At 44.4% G+C, this 12,608-nt stretch overlaps 1 protein-coding gene and 1 pseudogene across 2 annotated transcripts in view; one reads left to right on the top strand and one right to left on the bottom strand.

Moving 5' to 3' along the window:
- Nucleotides 1-12,608, bottom strand: part of LOC126299018 (uncharacterized) — a 632,090-nt gene that overhangs the window by 269,525 nt on the left and 349,957 nt on the right. The window lies entirely within an intron of this gene.
- LOC126299638 (5S ribosomal RNA) lies at nt 2,278-2,395 on the top strand (annotated as a pseudogene).

Raw genomic sequence — 12,608 nt, 5'->3', positions numbered from 1 at the left:
ACAATTTGCAAACATTTTGTAGGGACTTGCGGGCTCCGGGTGGTTTGCGTGCAGAGGTGACGGGTTTCCGCTGTTTATGCGGCTGGCTTTGCTAGCAGTCGCGCCGTTGCTTTACCCAGAAGGTCATCGCCACAATCTTGCATACGCTTAAGCCTGTCACGGGGCAGTCCGCTCAGCACGTTGCGTGCATATGTCTAAATTCGTCAGAACGAGCAACAAAAGAAGCTCTCCATCTTGTGGACAAGAATAACTATAACTCTTGCTCTGAAACTGTATTGACCAGACATTTTTCTTCTACACCTTCTTGATCTACAACAGAAAGGAGTATCAAATGTTTTTTATTCCAGTCTTTGATCACAATCTCAATTCCTTAGACGATGACCGGTTTCAGTCCGTAATGACCTTCCTCAGATCTACAATATACAAATATATTCACCTAGTGAGTGGTGTGTCTTTCAACATAAATTGAAATGCGTATCACAATATACTATTATACAACCAGGGAAATGTACAGATAAAATACGGTAAAACGTACCTTTTTTACACCATGTCCTAAAGTGCTAAGGCCATATTGGCATTGTCAAAACATACAAATATAATCAGCACAGCACCATCACATAGATCTAAAATAAGGTGTCGAATAGGCCACATCGTCCACACAATGATTATTGCAACTGGCTACTGAAATATTAGTAGCTACCACAAATCTGTTTGCCTACATCCTCCCTAGATGTCGCCACTGTGGGCTTAGATGAAGTCATCATTTAACGCAACAAACATAGTCTGATAAAAACACATTATATAAAATACATGTAGCAGACCTTTAAAATTGATAACTATCATGTAAACAAATTGTGACACATTAAGACAAATAAAGTTACCCATATAAAATTATTAAAAAGAAATATATGAAGAGAATAGGTCCGACCCTTTTCATGGTGAATTTATGGTGAACAATTAACATACGTAATACATTGCCTGTAGCAACCTATAAATTGCCTATGTAAGATAAATAGGCAATTTATAGGTTGCTACAGGCAATGTATTACGTATATTAATTGGCACAATTTCACTTTGGCTGGGCGCGACATTGCATTTGGTCTCTATACAGCCAGAACTTCAAGGCGAATCTGTATAAAATTGAGACATTTTGCCTACACGAATCGTAGTTTCCGGTGTTCTACTTTTGAGTACGTTTCCAGTTGCCGCGTCATTTCGCTCTCATACTGTGATGCATGTGATCCGTACCGCAGCAGAATTGTCTGCAGGAAACGCGGAACATGTACTCTCTTCTGACATAGCGCTACTGTTGTTTCTGCACGGGTCTTACTATGGAACGACATGTGTAACTTATTTTTTGAAGTCCCCTTGTAACTAAACAATCCCCGGACTTTGATTTAGCTGTTTTAGAAGTATTCACAGGTGGATGGGAAGCAAAATCCCTTTGGTCGTTTAGGAATTCTGCGTGGCAATTCCGACGTTTTTTTTTTTCTTTTCTTCCTAACATTTAAAGCCGTCAAAGTATCTGTTCTCTCTGTTCTCAGTGCAGGATATCGACATCTGTGGAATATCTGTGGTTGTATTTTATACAAAGCCTTGCAAAGATGGAGTCTGTTTTCTTCCATTATCAGCACCTATGTGTTGTCCAATTATGTGCTTTGAATAAAGTGCTTAGTCCTTAAATACTGAGAGACTACTGAAACAACACGATACCTCACTGTCTAACGTAAAAAGAAGGACGCATCATGAAGGAATTATCCGGATGGGACCGAAATCGGTAGATGTGATGTACATGTACAGACAAACAAATTAGTAGATATTGAGAAAAACTGGATGACTATCCAAGCGCTTCAAAAATTGGCATTGATTGATGGAGTTGTTGGACGACCTCCTGAGGGTTATCGTGCCAAATTCTGTTCAACTGGCTCGTTAGATCGTCAAAATCCCGAACTGGTTTGAGAACCTTGCCCATAATGCTCCAAACGTTCTGAATTGGGGAGAAATCCGGTGACCCTGGTGGCCAAGGTAGGGTTTGGCTAGCACGAAGACAAGCAGTACAAACTGGCGCCGTGGGGGGGGGGGGGGGGGTGCATTGTCAGCTTACGATGGTTTGCCATGAAGCGAGTACAGTCCCCCTTCTGTGTCTATTACTTGTCCTCAAGGTCACTGAGCCACCAGTTGCACTTCGGATCGATGATACTGACGAATCCTGAGCTCTGAGCGCCTGTCCGATAATTGCTCGGTCCTCTTGTTTTGTCGTCTCCTTCTTGAGGCTGAGGCAACGGCCTTGTCACAGTGGATACACCGGTTCTCGTCAGATCACCGAAGTTAAGCGCTGTTGGGCGTAGCCGGCACTTGAATGGGTGACCGTCCGGGACACCATGCGCTGTTGCCGTTTTTTGGGTTGCATGCTAATTGAGGAGCTACTCGACCGAATAGTAGTGGCTCCGGTCAAGGAAAACCATCATAACGACCGGGAGAGCGGTGTGCTGACCACACGCACCTCCTATCCACATCCTCAGCTGAGGATGACGCGGCGGTCGGATGGTCCCGATGGGACACTTGTGGCCTGAAGACGGAGTGCTTTTCTTGATGCTGTGTTAGGCCATGGTTCACCCATTCCTGTCAACATCGCCGAATAGTGGCATAGCTCCAATTGAAATGTCGAGTGAGCCCCACTAAACGTTCTTTCTAAAATACTGATATCTGCTTAATGAGTACACGGAATAAATTCGCAAAGACTTTATTCCCTGGTGTCGACATGTCCCCTATTTACTACCCGTGCCAGCTGCGCTATGAAACAGTGCTGAGCATCACACATTCATCCATCGCGTGTCAAAGTTTTCAATTTTCCATTTTCCGTCGATACCTTTATGAATATGATTTATGATCAATTTGCATATCTCTTACGTGGTGCGTCTCTTTTTTGAGAGTAAAGCGGCTGCATTTCAACTGTAATCTAAGTTAGATATTACGTCATAAATGGCTCATATCAGTACGTTTTCCTTGCTGTATGCTGTAAGATCTCAATGTATTTCTAACTATCATATAGTATCCCATTGGTTGTTGTTTTTGTTTTGTAGTACGTCAGAAAACATGGATGACCTCTATGGAACAGTGACACAAGGAAAAGGGCTTGTAATCAGAAAAGTAGACCGTGGAAATTAAAAAGATACGAAATACAAGAAAAAAGTGTGTTTCCTATTAATAACTACTGTGTTTTATCACGAAACAACGGTGAAATCGGATAAAATGATTATTTTCCTAAATTGTTTGTTTAGTGCTTATAGGGATTCCACACGCTTCACCCAGTTCATACGGGAAACAGACTGGCTAAACAACCAGAAAACATCATAAACAAAATATGTCTTGGCAACTTCGAGAAAATTCTGCTTCAGCAACCTGCAATGCGTTTGTTGTTTGTATACAGTTTGTAAATGTTAACTTACGTGCATCTCCCGTTAAGAGATTTTTATAATAAAAAATACTTTCAATGGGCAACTTTTCATTACTGAATTAGAACGTAGTCCTGTAATTTTGGATTGCGAAACTTTTTGTCAAGGAGGAGATATGTGCAAAAATGTTCCTGACTGCATAAATAAAACTGTATCGGGAAAAATCGGATGCGTTTTGTGTTACTTTGTTTATTACTTATTCGAATACATTAGGTGTAGTTGTCAAGCAACAGCTCCTTGGTGTAAAGATTTATCTCGCACACTCGTTGTATAGTAGCTACTGCAGGCCCGTGACCGTGCATTTCTCGAATTTTGAGTTGAATGAATGAAATACTTATGGAAGCACACATTGATCGAATCTGTATGGTTTTTCCAGCGAAAATGAAAAGGCAGTACTTCCTTGTTACTACCCTTTTCGCAACTGGCTGCCACTGGCAACATATATTTTACAGATACAGCCATAAGCTTAAGTCCATATGAAGCAAGTAAGTAGCTCGATAGTGGCGCGTTTAAACGACTAAATCATAGCGACTCACCAACAAGTCAGCGTGAAAGCTGATTTAAAATTAACTTCATTCATCGTAATCGATACTATTACAAACCCCGAAACTGTGTCAGTAATGACTTAAAGAACAAAACATTGCACCAAAGTATTGTGCCACCTTTATTCGGCAGAAATTCAGACAGTAACGAACAATCATTCACACTGACTGTTTACGTGAGATCGAAATAAACACACACGCAGACATGACTATTTACTGACTGTTTACGTGAGATCGAAATAAACACACACGCAGACATTACATAAAATACCAACGTAACATGGTTGGTTGGTTGATTTGGAGGAGGGGACCAAACAGGGAGGTCATAGGTCCCATCGGGTTAGGGGAGAATGGGGAAGGAAGTCTGCCGTCCCCTTTCAAAGGAACCATCCCGGCATTTTCCTAAAACGATTTAGGGAAATCACGGAAAACCTAAATCCGGATGTCCGGACGAGGGTTTGATCCGTCGTCCACCCGAATGCGAGTCAGGTCATAGGTCCCATCGGGTTACGGGAGAATGAGGAAGGAAGTCTGCCGTCCCCTCTCAAAGGAACCATCCTGGAATTTTCCTAAAACGATTTAGGGAAATCACGGAAAACCTAAATCCGGATGGCCGGACGAGGGTTTGAGCCGTCGTCCACCCGAATGCGAGTCTAGTGTGCTAACCACTACGCCGCCTCTCACGGTTACCAGCGTAATTTGCTGCACTTGAAAAGAGTAATAAATTCCCAAATGCATCGTATTGTGCATGATAAAACGTAGCAGAGTGCAATGTTTCATTACTTAAAGCTGAATTAAAATATTAGCAAGGTTCGACAGTTTCGTCATTCTTATGAAACTGATTGGTTGATTTGGAGGAGGGGACCAAACAGGGAGGTCATAGGTCCCATCGGGTTAGGGGAGAATGGGGAAGGAAGTCTGCCGTTCCCTTTCAAAGGAACCATCCCGGCATTTTCCTAAAACGATTTAGGGAAATCACGGAAAACCTAAATCCGGATGTCCGGACGAGGGTTTGAGCCGTCGTCCACCCGAATGCGAGTCTAGTGTGCTAACCACTGCGCCGCCTCTCACGGTTACCAGCGTAATTTGCTGCACTTGAAAAGAGTAATAAATTCCCAAATGCATCGTATTGTGCATGATAAAACGTAGCAGAGTGCAATGTTTCATTACTTAAAGCTGAATTAAAATATTAGCAAGGTTCGACAGTTTCGTCATTCTTATGAAACTGATTGGTTGATTTGGAGGAGGGGACCAAACAAGGAGGTCATAGGTCCCATCGGGTTAGGGGAGAATGGGGAAGGAAGTCTGCCGTTCCCTTTCAAAGGAACCATCCCGGCATTTTCCTAAAACGATTTAGGGAAATCACGGAAAACCTAAATCCGGATGTCCGGACGAGGGTTTGAGCCGTCGTCCACCCGAATGCGAGTCTAGTTTGCTAACCACTGCGCCGCCTCTCACGGTTACCAGCGTAATTTGCTGCACTTGAAAAGAGTAATAAATTCCCAAATGCATCGTATTGTGCATGATAAAACGTAGCAGAGTGCAATGTTTCATTACTTAAAGCTGAATTAAAATATTAGCAAGGTTCGACAGTTTCGTCATTCTTATGAAACTGATTGGTTGATTTGGAGGAGGGGGCCAAACAAGGAGGTCATAGGTCCCATCGGGTTAGGGGAGAATGGGGAAGGAAGTCTGCCGTTCCCTTTCAAAGGAACCATCCCGGCATTTTCCTAAAACGATTTAGGGAAATCACGGAAAACCTAAATCCGGATGTCCGGACGAGGGTTTGAGCCGTCGTCCACCCGAATGCGAGTCTAGTGTGCTAACCACTGCGCCGCCTCTCACGGTTACCAGCGTAATTTGCTGCACTTGAAAAGAGTAATAAATTCCCAAATGCATCGTATTGTGCATGATAAAACGTAGCAGAGTGCAATGTTTCATTACTTAAAGCTGAATTAAAATATTAGCAAGGTTCGACAGTTTCGTCATTCTTATGAAACTGATTGGTTGATTTGGAGGAGGGGACCAAACAAGGAGGTCATAGGTCCCATCGGGTTAGGGGAGAATGGGGAAGGAAGTCTGCCGTTCCCTTTCAAAGGAACCATCCCGGCATTTTCCTAAAACGATTTAGGGAAATCACGGAAAACCTAAATCCGGATGTCCGGACGAGGGTTTGAGCCGTCGTCCACCCGAATGCGAGTCTAGTGTGCTAACCACTGCGCCGCCTCTCACGGTTACCAGCGTAATTTGCTGCACTTGAAAAGAGTAATAAATTCCCAAATGCATCGTATTGTGCATGATAAAACGTAGCAGAGTGCAATGTTTCATTACTTAAAGCTGAATTAAAATATTAGCAAGGTTCGACAGTTTCGTCATTCTTATGAAACTGATTGGTTGATTTGGAGGAGGGGACCAAACAAGGAGGTCATAGGTCCCATCGGGTTAGGGGAAAATGGGGAAGGAAGTCTGCCGTTCCCTTTCAAAGGAACCATCCCGGCATTTTCCTAAAACGATTTAGGGAAATCACGGAAAACCTAAATCCGGATGTCCGGACGAGGGTTTGAGCCGTCGTCCACCCGAATGCGAGTCTAGTGTGCTAACCACTGCGCCGCCTCTCACGGTTACCAGCGTAATTTGCTGCACTTGAAAAGAGTAATAAATTCCCAAATGCATCGTATTGTGCATGATAAAACGTAGCAGAGTGCAATGTTTCATTACTTAAAGCTGAATTAAAATATTAGCAAGGTTCGACAGTTTCGTCATTCTTATGAAACTGATTGGTTGATTTGGAGGAGGGGACCAAACAGGGAGGTCATAGGTCCCATCGGGTTAGGGGAGAATGGGGAAGGAAGTCTGCCGTTCCCTTTCAAAGGAACCATCCCGGCATTTTCCTAAAACGATTTAGGGAAATCACGGAAAACCTAAATCCGGATGTCCGGACGAGGGTTTGAGCCGTCGTCCACCCGAATGCGAGTCTAGTGTGCTAACCACTGCGCCGCCTCTCACGGTTACCAGCGTAATTTGCTGCACTTGAAAAGAGTAATAAATTCCCAAATGCATCGTATTGTGCATGATAAAACGTAGCAGAGTGCAATGTTTCATTACTTAAAGCTGAATTAAAATATTAGCAAGGTTCGACAGTTTCGTCATTCTTATGAAACTGATTGGTTGATTTGGAGGAGGGGACCAAACAAGGAGGTCATAGGTCCCATCGGGTTAGGGGAGAATGGGGAAGGAAGTCTGCCGTCCCCTTTCAAAGGAACCATCCCGGCATTTTCCTAAAACGATTTAGGGAAATCACGGAAAACCTAAATCCGGATGTCCGGACGAGGGTTTGAGCCGTCGTCCACCCGAATGCGAGTCTAGTGTGCTAACCACTGCGCCGCCTCTCACGGTTACCAGCGTAATTTGCTGCACTTGAAAAGAGTAATAAATTCCCAAATGCATCGTATTGTGCATGATAAAACGTAGCAGAGTGCAATGTTTCATTACTTAAAGCTGAATTAAAATATTAGCAAGGTTCGACAGTTTCGTCATTCTTATGAAACTGATTGGTTGATTTGGAGGAGGGGACCAAACAAGGAGGTCATAGGTCCCATCGGGTTAGGGGAGAATGGGGAAGGAAGTCTGCCGTTCCCTTTCAAAGGAACCATCCCGGCATTTTCCTAAAACGATTTAGGGAAATCACGGAAAACCTAAATCCGGATGTCCGGACGAGGGTTTGAGCCGTCGTCCACCCGAATGCGAGTCTAGTGTGCTAACCACTGCGCCGCCTCTCACGGTTACCAGCGTAATTTGCTGCACTTGAAAAGAGTAATAAATTCCCAAATGCATCGTATTGTGCATGATAAAACGTAGCAGAGTGCAATGTTTCATTACTTAAAGCTGAATTAAAATATTAGCAAGGTTCGACAGTTTCGTCATTCTTATGAAACTGATTGGTTGATTTGGAGGAGGGGACCAAACAAGGAGGTCATAGGTCCCATCGGGTTAGGGGAGAATGGGGAAGGAAGTCTGCCGTTCCCTTTCAAAGGAACCATCCCGGCATTTTCCTAAAACGATTTAGGGAAATCACGGAAAACCTAAATCCGGATGTCCGGACGAGGGTTTGAGCCGTCGTCCACCCGAATGCGAGTCTAGTGTGCTAACCACTGCGCCGCCTCTCACGGTTACCAGCGTAATTTGCTGCACTTGAAAAGAGTAATAAATTCCCAAATGCATCGTATTGTGCATGATAAAACGTAGCAGAGTGCAATGTTTCATTACTTAAAGCTGAATTAAAATATTAGCAAGGTTCGACAGTTTCGTCATTCTTATGAAACTGATTGGTTGATTTGGAGGAGGGGACCAAACAGGGAGGTCATAGGTCCCATCGGGTTAGGGGAGAATGGGGAAGGAAGTCTGCCGTTCCCTTTCAAAGGAACCATCCCGGCATTTTCCTAAAACGATTTAGGGAAATCACGGAAAACCTAAATCCGGATGTCCGGACGAGGGTTTGAGCCGTCGTCCACCCGAATGCGAGTCTAGTGTGCTAACCACTGCGCCGCCTCTCACGGTTACCAGCGTAATTTGCTGCACTTGAAAAGAGTAATAAATTCCCAAATGCATCGTATTGTGCATGATAAAACGTAGCAGAGTGCAATGTTTCATTACTTAAAGCTGAATTAAAATATTAGCAAGGTTCGACAGTTTCGTCATTCTTATGAAACTGATTGGTTGATTTGGAGGAGGGGACCAAACAAGGAGGTCATAGGTCCCATCGGGTTAGGGGAGAATGGGGAAGGAAGTCTGCCGTTCCCTTTCAAAGGAACCATCCCGGCATTTTCCTAAAACGATTTAGGGAAATCACGGAAAACCTAAATCCGGATGTCCGGACGAGGGTTTGAGCCGTCGTCCACCCGAATGCGAGTCTAGTGTGCTAACCACTGCGCCGCCTCTCACGGTTACCAGCGTAATTTGCTGCACTTGAAAAGAGTAATAAATTCCCAAATGCATCGTATTGTGCATGATAAAACGTAGCAGAGTGCAATGTTTCATTACTTAAAGCTGAATTAAAATATTAGCAAGGTTCGACAGTTTCGTCATTCTTATGAAACTGATTGGTTGATTTGGAGGAGGGGACCAAACAGGGAGGTCATAGGTCCCATCGGGTTAGGGGAGAATGGGGAAGGAAGTCTGCCGTTCCCTTTCAAAGGAACCATCCCGGCATTTTCCTAAAACGATTTAGGGAAATCACGGAAAACCTAAATCCGGATGTCCGGACGAGGGTTTGAGCCGTCGTCCACCCGAATGCGAGTCTAGTGTGCTAACCACTGCGCCGCCTCTCACGGTTACCAGCGTAATTTGCTGCACTTGAAAAGAGTAATAAATTCCCAAATGCATCGTATTGTGCATGATAAAACGTAGCAGAGTGCAATGTTTCATTACTTAAAGCTGAATTAAAATATTAGCAAGGTTCGACAGTTTCGTCATTCTTATGAAACTGATTGGTTGATTTGGAGGAGGGGACCAAACAAGGAGGTCATAGGTCCCATCGGGTTAGGGGAGAATGGGGAAGGAAGTCTGCCGTTCCCTTTCAAAGGAACCATCCCGGCATTTTCCTAAAACGATTTAGGGAAATCACGGAAAACCTAAATCCGGATGTCCGGACGAGGGTTTGAGCCGTCGTCCACCCGAATGCGAGTCTAGTGTGCTAACCACTGCGCCGCCTCTCACGGTTACCAGCGTAATTTGCTGCACTTGAAAAGAGTAATAAATTCCCAAATGCATCGTATTGTGCATGATAAAACGTAGCAGAGTGCAATGTTTCATTACTTAAAGCTGAATTAAAATATTAGCAAGGTTCGACAGTTTCGTCATTCTTATGAAACTGATTGGTTGATTTGGAGGAGGGGACCAAACAAGGAGGTCATAGGTCCCATCGGGTTAGGGGAGAATGGGGAAGGAAGTCTGCCGTTCCCTTTCAAAGGAACCATCCCGGCATTTTCCTAAAACGATTTAGGGAAATCACGGAAAACCTAAATCCGGATGTCCGGACGAGGGTTTGAGCCGTCGTCCACCCGAATGCGAGTCTAGTGTGCTAACCACTGCGCCGCCTCTCACGGTTACCAGCGTAATTTGCTGCACTTGAAAAGAGTAATAAATTCCCAAATGCATCGTATTGTGCATGATAAAACGTAGCAGAGTGCAATGTTTCATTACTTAAAGCTGAATTAAAATATTAGCAAGGTTCGACAGTTTCGTCATTCTTATGAAACTGATTGGTTGATTTGGAGGAGGGGACCAAACAGGGAGGTCATAGGTCCCATCGGGTTAGGGGAGAATGGGGAAGGAAGTCTGCCGTTCCCTTTCAAAGGAACCATCCCGGCATTTTCCTAAAACGATTTAGGGAAATCACGGAAAACCTAAATCCGGATGTCCGGACGAGGGTTTGAGCCGTCGTCCACCCGAATGCGAGTCTAGTGTGCTAACCACTGCGCCGCCTCTCACGGTTACCAGCGTAATTTGCTGCACTTGAAAAGAGTAATAAATTCCCAAATGCATCGTATTGTGCATGATAAAACGTAGCAGAGTGCAATGTTTCATTACTTAAAGCTGAATTAAAATATTAGCAAGGTTCGACAGTTTCGTCATTCTTATGAAACTGATTGGTTGATTTGGAGGAGGGGACCAAACAAGGAGGTCATAGGTCCCATCGGGTTAGGGGAGAATGGGGAAGGAAGTCTGCCGTTCCCTTTCAAAGGAACCATCCCGGCATTTTCCTAAAACGATTTAGGGAAATCACGGAAAACCTAAATCCGGATGTCCGGACGAGGGTTTGAGCCGTCGTCCACCCGAATGCGAGTCTAGTGTGCTAACCACTGCGCCGCCTCTCACGGTTACCAGCGTAATTTGCTGCACTTGAAAAGAGTAATAAATTCCCAAATGCATCGTATTGTGCATGATAAAACGTAGCAGAGTGCAATGTTTCATTACTTAAAGCTGAATTAAAATATTAGCAAGGTTCGACAGTTTCGTCATTCTTATGAAACTGATTGGTTGATTTGGAGGAGGGGACCAAACAAGGAGGTCATAGGTCCCATCGGGTTAGGGGAGAATGGGGAAGGAAGTCTGCCGTTCCCTTTCAAAGGAACCATCCCGGCATTTTCCTAAAACGATTTAGGGAAATCACGGAAAACCTAAATCCGGATGTCCGGACGAGGGTTTGAGCCGTCGTCCACCCGAATGCGAGTCTAGTGTGCTAACCACTGCGCCGCCTCTCACGGTTACCAGCGTAATTTGCTGCACTTGAAAAGAGTAATAAATTCCCAAATGCATCGTATTGTGCATGATAAAACGTAGCAGAGTGCAATGTTTCATTACTTAAAGCTGAATTAAAATATTAGCAAGGTTCGACAGTTTCGTCATTCTTATGAAACTGATTGGTTGATTTGGAGGAGGGGACCAAACAGGGAGGTCATAGGTCCCATCGGGTTAGGGGAGAATGGGGAAGGAAGTCTGCCGTTCCCTTTCAAAGGAACCATCCCGGCATTTTCCTAAAACGATTTAGGGAAATCACGGAAAACCTAAATCCGGATGTCCGGACGAGGGTTTGAGCCGTCGTCCACCCGAATGCGAGTCTAGTGTGCTAACCACTGCGCCGCCTCTCACGGTTACCAGCGTAATTTGCTGCACTTGAAAAGAGTAATAAATTCCCAAATGCATCGTATTGTGCATGATAAAACGTAGCAGAGTGCAATGTTTCATTACTTAAAGCTGAATTAAAATATTAGCAAGGTTCGACAGTTTCGTCATTCTTATGAAACTGATTGGTTGATTTGGAGGAGGGGACCAAACAAGGAGGTCATAGGTCCCATCGGGTTAGGGGAGAATGGGGAAGGAAGTCTGCCGTTCCCTTTCAAAGGAACCATCCCGGCATTTTCCTAAAACGATTTAGGGAAATCACGGAAAACCTAAATCCGGATGTCCGGACGAGGGTTTGAGCCGTCGTCCACCCGAATGCGAGTCTAGTGTGCTAACCACTGCGCCGCCTCTCACGGTTACCAGCGTAATTTGCTGCACTTGAAAAGAGTAATAAATTCCCAAATGCATCGTATTGTGCATGATAAAACGTAGCAGAGTGCAATGTTTCATTACTTAAAGCTGAATTAAAATATTAGCAAGGTTCGACAGTTTCGTCATTCTTATGAAACTGATTGGTTGATTTGGAGGAGGGGACCAAACAGGGAGGTCATAGGTCCCATCGGGTTAGGGGAGAATGGGGAAGGAAGTCTGCCGTTCCCTTTCAAAGGAACCATCCCGGCATTTTCCTAAAACGATTTAGGGAAATCACGGAAAACCTAAATCCGGATGTCCGGACGAGGGTTTGAGCCGTCGTCCACCCGAATGCGAGTCTAGTGTGCTAACCACTGCGCCGCCTCTCACGGTTACCAGCGTAATTTGCTGCACTTGAAAAGAGTAATAAATTCCCAAATGCATCGTATTGTGCATGATAAAACGTAGCAGAGTGCAATGTTTCATTACTTAAAGCTGAATTAAAATATTAGCAAGGTTCGACAGTTTCGTCATTCTTATGAAACTGATTGGTTGATTTGGAGGAGGGGACCAAACA

Source organism: Schistocerca gregaria, chromosome X, assembly GCF_023897955.1.
Source record: "Schistocerca gregaria isolate iqSchGreg1 chromosome X, iqSchGreg1.2, whole genome shotgun sequence".
Taxonomy (NCBI): Eukaryota; Metazoa; Arthropoda; class Insecta; order Orthoptera; family Acrididae; genus Schistocerca; species Schistocerca gregaria.
The sequence above is the reverse complement of the archived record's forward strand: the minus strand, read 5'-3'. Positions and strand labels throughout refer to the sequence as shown.